The sequence below is a fragment of the Mustela lutreola genome, chromosome X, assembly GCF_030435805.1.
Source record: "Mustela lutreola isolate mMusLut2 chromosome X, mMusLut2.pri, whole genome shotgun sequence".
In the NCBI taxonomy this organism is placed as follows: domain Eukaryota; kingdom Metazoa; phylum Chordata; class Mammalia; order Carnivora; family Mustelidae; genus Mustela; species Mustela lutreola.
Genome location: NC_081308.1, coordinates 130,892,717 through 130,904,280, shown reverse-complemented (window position 1 = coordinate 130,904,280; position 11,564 = coordinate 130,892,717). Strand labels below are relative to the sequence as shown.

At 38.9% G+C, this 11,564-nt stretch overlaps 1 long non-coding RNA gene across 1 annotated transcript; it reads left to right on the top strand.

Annotated features, from left to right (window-relative positions):
• Positions 1 to 463: 463 nt before the first annotated feature.
• On the top strand, positions 464 to 3,724 carry LOC131821973 (uncharacterized). Its single transcript, XR_009350034.1, has 3 exons — positions 464 to 556; positions 2,950 to 3,054; positions 3,198 to 3,724. It is a non-coding gene; the product is annotated as an uncharacterized LOC131821973 (long non-coding RNA).
• Positions 3,725 to 11,564: the final 7,840 nt, after the last annotated feature.

Below are 11,564 nucleotides of genomic sequence, written 5' to 3'. Positions count from 1 at the left end.
TCCCTCTGCCGCCACTGCCCCTGCTTGTGCGTGCGCTTCTGCTCTCTCTCTCTCTCTCCTCTCTCTGATAATAAATAAAATCTTGAAGAAAGAAAGTAAGAAAGAATATTTCTTCCGTAACTACTGTTAGAAAGGATTATTGTATAAATTTTTGCCTGCCTGTGGTAAACACATTGTTGGAAAGGTCATTTGTGGATTTTGAAGTAAAAAATTAAAACGTGTTTTCAATATGGGTGAGAAAGACAATCTCCTACTTAATGGCTACGAGGTAGGATCGTCGTATTGTTCTTGTATATTAGTGGTGAACACAATTACCTAAACTTGGTCATAAAAAGTTGTTAAAACAGGAAATGTTAACAAGTATTGATTTAAAGAATATTCCTTTGAAACTTGATGTGTAGTTATGTTTTATAAGTATTAAATATTACTCACATTTTATCACCCTTTTCTATTTTAGGGTATGTTCCAAGAGCAACGAAAGATTCTTCAACAAGCTAGAGTTGTTCAGAACCAGAGGCTGCAAAAAATTAAAAATTTATATGAGAAATTCTTAAAGGTCTGTTGTATTTGGCAACACAATATATTCTTATGAAACATCACATGGAGGGGTGCCTGGGTGGCTCAGTGGTTTGAGCAACGGACTCCTGGTTTTCGCTGAGGTCGTGGGTTCTGATTTCATGGATTGTGAGATTGAGACCCGCCTTGTGCTCCCTGCTAAGCGGGGACTCCCCTGGAAGATTCTCTCCCTCTTCCCCTCCTCCCACATGCATGTGCACGCGCTTGCACTCTCTCTCTCTCTCTCTCTCTCTCTCAAATAAGTAAGTAAATATTTTTAAAAAATATATAATATGTACATAAAAGTGGAAGTTACTTTGTTTCTTTCCAAATCTATGCGGAGGAAACATTTAGGTTATAAGTCTCTATTGTTAAACATTTTCCATTTGAAATTCATTGTTTTCGATTTAGCATAACTGGGAAATGCATTTTTATTTTTAGGATCAATTAATAGTTTTGTGGGAATCATTTAAAACAGGGAACTGTAAAGTGGGAATCTTACCTAGAAATACAGGTGCTATGAAGAAAACTGGTACTTTAATAACACTTCAATCATAATTTTTTGCTCAACAATCAGTTTGGAGGAGACCAGCAATAAATATATAGTGGAAACTCAGGAAGTCTGTAAATCACTTCTATGTGTCTTTGACTTGTATTAACGGTTTCTGTTAAATATGAGTAGGCAATTGTAATTGATGAATAACACTCATATTCAAATGTGTTACATGAGTGTTTCATGGCATATTTGCCTTTGGAATATTGGACTAATAATGACTTTATATGCATACTTAAAATCAGATGGAAAGGTCTAAATGTATAACAGAATGAAAAAGCGAGAAGAGGACTAAATGTTTGTAAATTGAGAATGATCTGCTGTGATATTTGCACATTAGCAAATTGTTCTCAGTGACACAGACCTCTTCTCTGCCCAGATATATACTTATTTAGGAGGCGATGGAATCCTGCACATTGCCCCCCCCTTTTTTTTCTAGGTGTGTGTATGGGCGGAGGTGGGGCGGGGTGGGGGAGGAGGGGTGTGGGAGGTGTTACTTTACCTCTGTAACTGTACCTTAATATCTTTCTTTGAATTCCCGCTGCCACTGCCCTAGTTCAGGATCTCATCCTTTCTTGCTTATACTATTAAACTCTCATCTGAGTTCTCTCTTCTCCAGCCCATCCTTCACAGTTCTGCAATATGATGTTCCAAAACTTATACCTTCCCTCCTGAAAACCTGTCTTTAGCTTCCCATTTTAAACACTCAGGAATTCAACGTCTGCCCCTGTAACAAGACTCCCTTTGTAGTTTTATACTTACATTCCTCCTTTTCCTCCCACCCCTCCAGGACACTAACTCACCAACTAACCCACTCACTAAACTTATGTCCTTGTTTCTAGAGTACTTTCAATTCCCTCTTCCCTTTACCTACTGAAATCTTATTCTTTTGCCAACTAAATCAGAATCAATTTTATTTTCCAGTACACAGTCATGGCAAGTTGTGTTTCCTTAATCGTGTTGTTTTCATTTGCATGTCTTTTTATTCTCACTGGAATAGGGAAGGAAGAGATCGTGCATTCATTTTCAAATTCCTCCACAGTCCTTAACAGTACTTTTTACGTAGTATGCACTAGATCACTATTTGCTAAATGAAGATTAAAGATTCAGAACATGTTTGTTTTTTCATGACCTAAAGAGGTCGTGTCACAGGTCATTTTATTCCCGCCAATGGGATCATGTTACAGTGATTTTTACTCGTTATAAGTGCACTGTTACATGGTGTTTAGAAAGCTTATTAGAAAAAAAAAAAAAGAAAGCTTATTAGAGAGTTTTGAAATTATGGTATTTCATTCTATGAGACTGTCAGTCCTTTTCTTTTCTTTCCTCCACCTTGACCTTAACTGTTTATAACCCATTGTTTCGAGAAAAGTGTACTACTGCCATGTCTCTATAATAATTATATTTGACTCAAACACAACATTTAAAAAATTTCTTAAGTGGGTATTTTGATCTCCATGTATTAGGTGTAGTATTTTATTTGGAACAAATAATGAGCATCCTTTGAATATTAAGAATTGTTACTTTTGAAATTTAATTTTTTAAAGATTTTATTTATTAATTTTTTGGGGGGAGGGGAATGAGAGAGAGAGTGCGTGTGCGTGTGCGCGCAAGTGTATGAGCAGGGGGAAGGGCAGAGGGAGAGGGAGAAGCAGACTCCCCACTGAGCAGGGAGCCAGACATGGGACTCAATCCCAGGACCTTGAGATCATGACCTGAGCCAGAGGCAGGCGCTTAACTGACTGAGCCACCCAGGCACCCCTTGAAATTTTTAATTTTATGTGTTTGGAGCATGAGATGAAAAGTGGTGATTTATAACTGAACAAGGCTTTTTGTTTTAGAGTATGCAGGACTTAGAGAAGGAGCATGAACATCTTCTTGCTGATGAACAAAGTGAAGTTAGGGAACAAATTACCAAGTTGCAAAACAAAATTATGATGGAAGCTGTAAGTAGTGTATATTTAATATTAAGAACACTTATTTTAAGTGTTAAGGAGGGATGTGAGCATTGGGGTATTTTGTTTGAAAAACGTATATAGCAATTACCTAAATAACATGCAAATGTTTAATATTTCCTTCCTTGAAACAGCAACGGCAAGAGCTGGCAATTGTTCAAAAGTCTCTTCATTCCTTGTTGTTCTGATGACTTTGAAGAAAGAACAGGAACCTAAGTTTTACAATACAAGTGTAACATTAGCTACGCCAAACCTCGTTGTAGTAGTTTAAAAATTAGAGTTGAAATCAGTACATCTTGTTTATCATAGCTTTCTTGTTAAGTGCAAGAATCTTCTCCTGTTAAAACCCCAAACCCTGACCAGTTATGTGGGTAGCAGCAATTCCACAATTATATGCATTGAGCTTTCAGTCCTTCATTAGTAATGGTGACTTTTTGTACTTAACACTGTCAATTAACTTTTAACAATAAGGATGATTCAATTTTAGGCTTGGCCCCAGTGGATTGGTATCAGTCCCAAAAGTTTCAATGCACAAGTACAGAAAGAAGGCTACACTGCTTTTTGAAAGAAAAAAAAAATTAAAGAATATAAAATCTATCTTATCTGTGTACCCACTTGTATTTACTCATTAGTTTACAGAGACAATGCCAATAAAAATACGATTTCAGAAGAAAATGTACTCTACTGCCTTATAAAATTTACTGAAAGTAAACATGAGATGGTGTTTTTGAATAAAGTGAGCTGCCTAAAATCACTGGGAGAACAGAACTACATAGATAAATACCAGTGCTGAGACATGGGTTTGTAGATACGTCATTTCCACAAAGACATCAAAATGTCATTTATTTGGTGTTGCTTCACTATCAAATGACACCTGCCTTTAGGATTGATCAAAAGTATTTCATTAATATGCACATACACTTAATTGCTTATGGTATGAGTATTTCACAGCTGGCTTTTAAGATAAATCACCTACAGTTCTTTGGTTTTGTTTTCAAGTTTAATATTCATCAAGTATGCAGAAAGTTGATTTTATATTTGAGAACTAAGAACTTGAGTAATTAATTCTTATACATTTGCTTCCATAATGGGCATTTTTTTTTACATTTAATAACATAACACCATCTTCACTTGGGCATGTCATTTAATAAACATGACATTGTTTCAGAATATATTTGGGATAAGTCAGTTAAATGTATTTTTTGTGAATTACTAAAATTGTTTTCATGTATCATTCAAAACAAATCAATCCCATTTGGAGGAGAGGAATGATTTTCTCCTGTTTTTTCTGCATGGTGTTTTGTTTTGTTTTACATTAGTTCTGACCCCTATATACCACCACCCTTCTGTTTGTTTTGAGATTTTTCCAAGTTTTTAAAAATAAGCCCATGTAAGATCTCACTTTCTAACTGCAACAATGTATACAGGAATAAATGAGTTCTCCACCACTATCCAATATTTGACATTACAGGGAGAATTTAATTGCTCAATTTTGTGTGTTTGTAAAGCACTTTCCTTTCAAGCCAACACAGGTGTTGGTATATGCGTCTGAAGTTCTGTTCCAAACTTCTAATAAGGCCCTCATTTGGGAAGTTTTGTATTAGCTATAGAGACAAAAATAAGTACTCCAAAGGTCCCCCCATGAAAGTTCTAGTGTTCATACTAAGCCATCTAATTTTATGTGGGAGCGCAGAGACGATAATCAGTACTTAATGTATTTAGTGTTCAAATAGTTGACATTTATTTCATCCCCTGACAATCTGAAATGAGTAAATACATACTCGAAACAACTTTGCCTGATATTCTAAGGGGAAGAAATATTTTGCCTTTATAATTATTTATATATTTATACATAATTTGCCATTATATACTATTTGTATACATATTACAACCTACACACACACACACACACGTTCTAACATATATATTAGACTTTATTTTTAAAAAAGATTTCATTTATGTGAGAGACAGAGAGAGCATGAGAGAGGGAGAAGGGCAGAGGGAGAAGCAGACCCCCTGCTGAGCAGGGAGCCCGATGGGGGTTGGGGGAGTTGAGGGGGGCGCTCGATCCCGGGACTCCAGGATCATGACCTGAGCTGAAGGCAGTCGCTCAGCCAACTTAGCCCACCCAGGTGTCCCTAGACTTTATTATTATTTTTTTTTTAGTTTTCTTATATATATTTTTAATTTATTTTTTCTTTATTTTCAGCATAACAGTATTCATTATTTTTTCACCACACCCAGTGCTCCATGCAATCCGTGCCCTCTGTAATACCCACCACCTGGTTCCCCGACCTCCCACCCCCCGCCCCTTCAAAACCCTCAGATTGTTTTTCAGAGTCCATAGTCTCTCATGGTTCACCTCCCCTTCCAATTTCCCCCAACTCCCTTCTCCTCTCTAACACCCCTTGTCCTCCATGCTATTTGTTATGCTCCACAAATAAGTGAAACCATATGATAATTAACTCTCTCTGCTTGACTTATTTCATTCGTTTTTTTTTTTTTTTTGTATTTTCCTTACCACAAATGGAAAATTAAAAGTAGAGCTACCCTATGACCGTGCAATTGCACTCCTGGGTATTTACCCCAAAGATACAGATGGAGTGAAAAGAAGGGTCATCTGTACCCCAATGTTTATAGCAGCAATGGCCACGGTCACCAAACTGTGGAAAGAACCAAGATGCCCTTCAACGGACGAATGGATAAGGAAGATGTGGTCCATACACACTATGGAGTATGATGCCTCCATCAGAAAGGATGAATACCCAACTTTTGTAGCAGCATGGACGGGACTGGAAGAGATTATGCTGAGTGAAATAAGTCAAGCAGAGAGAGTCAATTATCATATGGTTTCACTTATTTGTGGAGCATAACAAATAGCATGGAGGACAAGGGGTGTTAGAGAGGAGAAGGGAGTTGGGGGAAATTGGAAGGGGAGGTGAACCATGAGAGACTATGGACTCTGAAAAACAATCTGAGGGTTTTGAAGGGGCAGGGGGTGGGAGGTTGGGGTACCAGGTGGTGGGTATTATAGAGGGCACGGATTGCATGGAGCACTGGGTGTGGTGCAAAAATAATGATACTGTTATGCTGAAAATAAAAAGTAAATTTAAAAATGTCTATACTGACTAGATTGTATAAGATTGCTCTAGGCAATCTATACTTTCCATGCCATTCCAGTCAAAATTCCACCAGCATGGGGCACCTGGGTGGCTCAGTGGGTTAAGCCTCTGCCTTCAGCTCAGGTCATGATCTCAGGGTCCTGGGATGGAGCCCCATATCAGGTTCTCTGCTCAGTGGGGAGCCTGCTTCCCCCTGCCTCGCTCTGCCTTCCTCTCTGCCTACTTGTGATCTCTCTCTCTGTCAAATAAATAAAATCTTAAAAAAAAAATTCCACTGGCATTTTTCAAAGAGCTGGAACAAACAATCCTAAAATTTGTATGGAACCAAGAGAGACCCCGAATTGCTAAGGAAATGTTGAAACAAAGAAAAACAAAACTGGGGGCATCACGTTGCCTGATTTTAAGCTTTACTACAAAGCTGTGATCACCAAGACAGCATGGTACTGGCATAAAAACAGACACATAGACTGGTGGAACAGAGCAGAGAGCCCAGATATGGACCCTCAACTCTGTGGTCAGATAATCTTCGACAAAGCATGAAAAAATACACAGTGGAAAAAAGACAGTCTCTTTAATAAATGGTGCTAGGAAAATTGGACAGCTACGTGTAGAAGAATGAAACTGGACCATTCTCTTAGACCATACACAAAGATAAACTCAAAATGGATAAAAGACCTCAATGTGAGGCAGGAATCCATCAGAATCCTAGAGGAGAACATAAGCATAGGAGAACAATGTCTTCGACATCGGCCACAGCAACTTCTTTCAAGATACGTCTCCAAAGGCAAAGGAAACAAAAGCGAAAATGAACTTTTGGGACTTCATCAAGATCAAAAGCTTCTGCACAGCCAAGGAAAATACCTGTATGAACAAGGCTATCATGTCTCAAGGTTTCCTATTTAATACCACTGTGACTTAACATCTAGAGTTTAAAAAGATTTTTTTTTAAGATTAAATCAAGGCTTTTATGTTTCTATTTTCCATAACCACAGAATTAATGAATCATTTCCTTGTGGTCTAAAGTAAGACCACAGATATTTGTAGTCCCGGAACAGTGAATATAAGCTGTTTTCATAGTTCTCTCTCTCTCTCTCTCTCTCTCTCTCTCTCTGTGTGTGTGTGTGTGTGTGTGTGTTATATTGGGATTATGAATAATAATTATTTAAATTTTATATAGCCTTATGTTTTGTTATTCTGTAATTTTCCAAGTTAAAATATTCTATAATGATGGGTATAGAGTTTTAATATTGCAAGATGGAAAACATTCTGCAGATGGATAGTGATGGTTGTACAACATTGTGACTGTATTTAGTACCACTAAATGATCCACTTGAAAATAGTTCAGATGATAAATTTTACATTACGTGTGTGTTATCACAATAATGAAGGAAAAATTCCATTAAAAAAATGGAAACAGTCAACAAAACAAAGAGGCAACCCACGGAATGGGAGAAGATATTTGCAAATGACAGTACAGACAAAGGGCTGATATCCAAGATCTGCAAAGAACTCCTCAAACTCAACAGACACAAAACAGATAATCATGTCAAAAAATGGGCAGAAGACATGAGCAGACACTTCTCCATGAGAGACTATGGACTCTGAAAAACAATCTGAGGGTTTTGAAGGGGCGGGGGGTGGGAGGTCAGGGAACCAGGTGGTGGGTATTATAGAGGGCATGGATTACATGGAGCACTGGGTGCAAAATTAATGAATACTGTTATGCTGAAAATAAAAAATAAATTAAAAAAATAAAATAAAATAAATAAAAATTAAGCAAAATAATAAAAAAAAGAAGACATACAAATGGCTAACAGACACATGAAAAAATGTTCATAATCATTAGCCATCAGCAAGATTCAAACCAAAACCACATTGAGATACCACCTTACACCAGTCAGAATGGCCCAAATTAACAAGACAGTAAACCATGTGTGTTGGAGAGGTTGTGGAGAAAGGGGAACCCTCTTACACTGTTGGTGGGAATGCAGGTTGGTGCAGCCACTCTGAAAAACAGAGTTTTTTTAAAACAGCTGTTTTAATTTCCTTAAGAAATTAAAAATAGAGCTACCCTATGACCCTGCAATTGCACTACTGGGTATTTACCCCAAAGACACAGATGTAGTGAAAAGAAGGGCCATCTGTACCCCAATCTTCACAGCAGCAATGGCCACAGTTGCCAAACCATGGAAAGAACCGAAATGCCCTTCAACAGACGGATGGATAAGGAAGATGTGGTCCATATACACTATGGAGTGTTATGCCTCCATCAGAATGCATGAATACCCAACTTTTGTAGCAACATGGATGGGACTGGAGCAGATTATGTTGAGTGCAATAAGTCAAGGGGAAAGAGTCAGTTATCATATGGCTTCATTTACTTGTGGAGCATGAGGAATAACATGGAGGACATGGGGAGATGAAGAGGAGAAAGGAGTTGGGGGAAATTGGAGGGAGAGAGGAACCATGAGAGACTGAGGACTCTGAGAAACTTAATAACTATTTTTAACCATATTCTTCAACCACTAGCTAGAGATTGTTTTAGGGTAATCAGTTGGTATTTTTCTGGATGTAGTTAGTGAAAACTTTTATAAATGTACAGTTGAAATCTGCCCCTGTACTAATTAATGCTACTCTTGAGATAAGTCATGTTCTATTTGTATTCAAATCCAAGTAGCAAGGGTCTTGTGTAATTCAGAAGAGTAAACAGTACTTACAGCTCACCTATTAAAATCCCAACCAATCATTCTAAGGTCAAATCCAATGTTAACATTACTATGTGGTATATATTGTTCTTTATGTGTGACTACTTACTTTTTTTAAAAACTTCATGGGGGGTGGGGTGGGGCAAAGGGAGAGGGAGAGAGAGAATCTCTCTCCATCCCACAACCGTGAGATCATGACCTGAGCTGAAATCAAGAGTTGGAGGCTTAACTGATGGAACCACCCAGGCATCCCTATGTGTGACTATTTAAACTCAGTGTTAGTTTTCCTTTCCTTCAAAAGCATGGGAATTCCCACATGGTATTAAATCCACCATGCAACAAACATCGTGTTCGACCCCTTATGCAAACATTTGTTGACCACTACTTCCAAACTACTTGTTGTGCAGGACCAGCTTTTAGTATACAGATGGTAGTTTTCAGTATACATAAAATTGTTCAATGAATATAAAAGGAGAAGGGATGTAATCCTGTAAAATTAAAGATAGGGAGGGAGAAGCAGTCTAAGAAGGAGCTGGAGAAGAGTTTCCACCAAGGAAGAACATGGACTAAATGAAAGCAGAGCAAAGCATTTCAAAAAGAGGAAGTGACCAGCCTCTCAAATATTGCAGAGAGGTTTTGCAAGGCTATTAGTGAAATGCAATTGAAGGCCAATGCTTGGGGTGTCTGGGTGGCTCAGTTAGTTGAGCCTGACTTTTGATTTTGGCTCAGGTCATGACCTCAGGGTTGTGAGATGGAGTCCCACCTTGCTCAGGCTCCCCTCTCAGTGCAGAGTCTGCTTGGGATTCTCTCCCTCTCCCTCTGCCCCTCCCCCTTCCCCCCTTCAAAAAGAAGAAAGAAAGAAAGAAAGAAAGAAAAGAAAAGAAAGAGAGTCAATGCTTATCTTAAACAGGTTTAGTAAGAATAATGTGGCCAAACTCCAGACATCAGTACGGTAAGAAGCAAATGTGAGGGTAAGGAGTAAATTGCAAATGTATACTACTTCTTTTTTTTTTGTAGTTTCAGAGGTAGAATTTAGTGATTCATCCGTTGCATAGAACACCTGGTGCCCATTACATCAAGTGCCCTCCTTAATGCCCATCACCCAATTTTCCCTCCCCCCACCAACCTTCCTTCCAGCAACCCTCAGTTTGCTTCCTAGAGTTCAGCATCTCTTATGGTTAGCCTCCCTGTAAATTTTCATCTAATTTTATTTTTCCTGCCCTTCACCTGTGTTCATCTGCTTTGTTTCTTAAACTCCACATATGGGTGAATTCATATGGTATTTGTCTTTCTCCAACTGACTTATTTCTCTTATCATAATACCTTCTACTTCCATCCATGTCGTTGCAAATGGCAAGATTTCATTCTCTTTGACGGCTGAATAATATTCCATTTTATATATGACTCACATTTTCTTTATCCCTTCATTGGTTGATGGACAGCTGAGCTCTTTCCATAGTTTGGCTATTGTGGACATTGCTGCTATAAACATTGGGGTGCATGTACCCCTTTGAATCACTATGTTTGTGTCCTTTGGATAAATACCTAGTAGTGCAATTGCTGGGTCATAGGGTAGCTCTAATCCTTTTTTTTTTTTTTAAGATTTTATTTATTGGACAGAGAGAAAGAGAGACAGTGAGAGAGGGAACACAAGCAAGGGGAGTGGGAGAGGGAAAGGCAGGCTTCCTGCAGAGCAGGGAGCCTGACACAGGGCTGGATCCCAGGACCGTGGAATCATGACCTGAGCTGAAGGCAGACGCTTACCAACTGAACCACCCAGGTGCACTGGGTAGCTCTGTTTTACCTTTTTGAGGAACCTCCAGGCTGTTTTTCAGAGTGGCTGCGCCAGTTGGCATTCCCACCAACAGTGTAAGAGCATTCCCCTTTCTCCGCATATAGGACTGCTTTCCAATTAGCTTGTCTAATATGGAGGAAAGGAAGGGGAGGTGGGGTGATGGTTTCAGAGGAGAGACATTAGAGGAACCAACGTAGGTCGGTTAATGGTTTTTTGAAAGACACTTAAGCATGTTTATACATTAGTGGAGATTTGTCTGTGGACACCCAAAGCTGATTAGTAACTTAATTTGTCTGTGGACACCCAAAAGCCGATTAGTAACTTAATAAGAAAGTCTATTGGAATTTTCTCTAGGTTTTCAGTGAAATTGACTTGAGAGTGTTTAAAGCATTGCCGGAAGTCAGATGGCTTTGATTATTATAATCCTTTCCTGATTACAAGAATAATTTATGATTGGTAACAAAAAGTATTTAAACTTGGGGCACCTGGGTGGCTCAGAGGGTTAGGCCTCTGCCTTCAGCTGAGGTGATGGTCTCAAGGTCCTGGGATCAAGCCCCGCATCAGGCTCTCTGCTCAGCAGGGAGCCTGCTTCCCGTCCCCCCCCCGCCCCCGCCTTCGCTCTGCCTGCCTCTCTGCCCACTTGTGATCTCTCTCTGTGTGTCAAATTAGTAAATAAAATCTTTTAAAACAGTATTTAAACTTCACAGAAGTGCATGAAGTAGAAAGTAAGTGTCTCCTGTCACCTCAGTGATAATTGCTATTAGCAGTTTGATCTATGCCACTCAAGGATTTCGCCCACCCTCCCCCCACCCGCACCCCCCCACCTCCCGCCCTTCTACATACTGAAAGCTGTGAGCTTACATTGCTCTCTAGCATTCT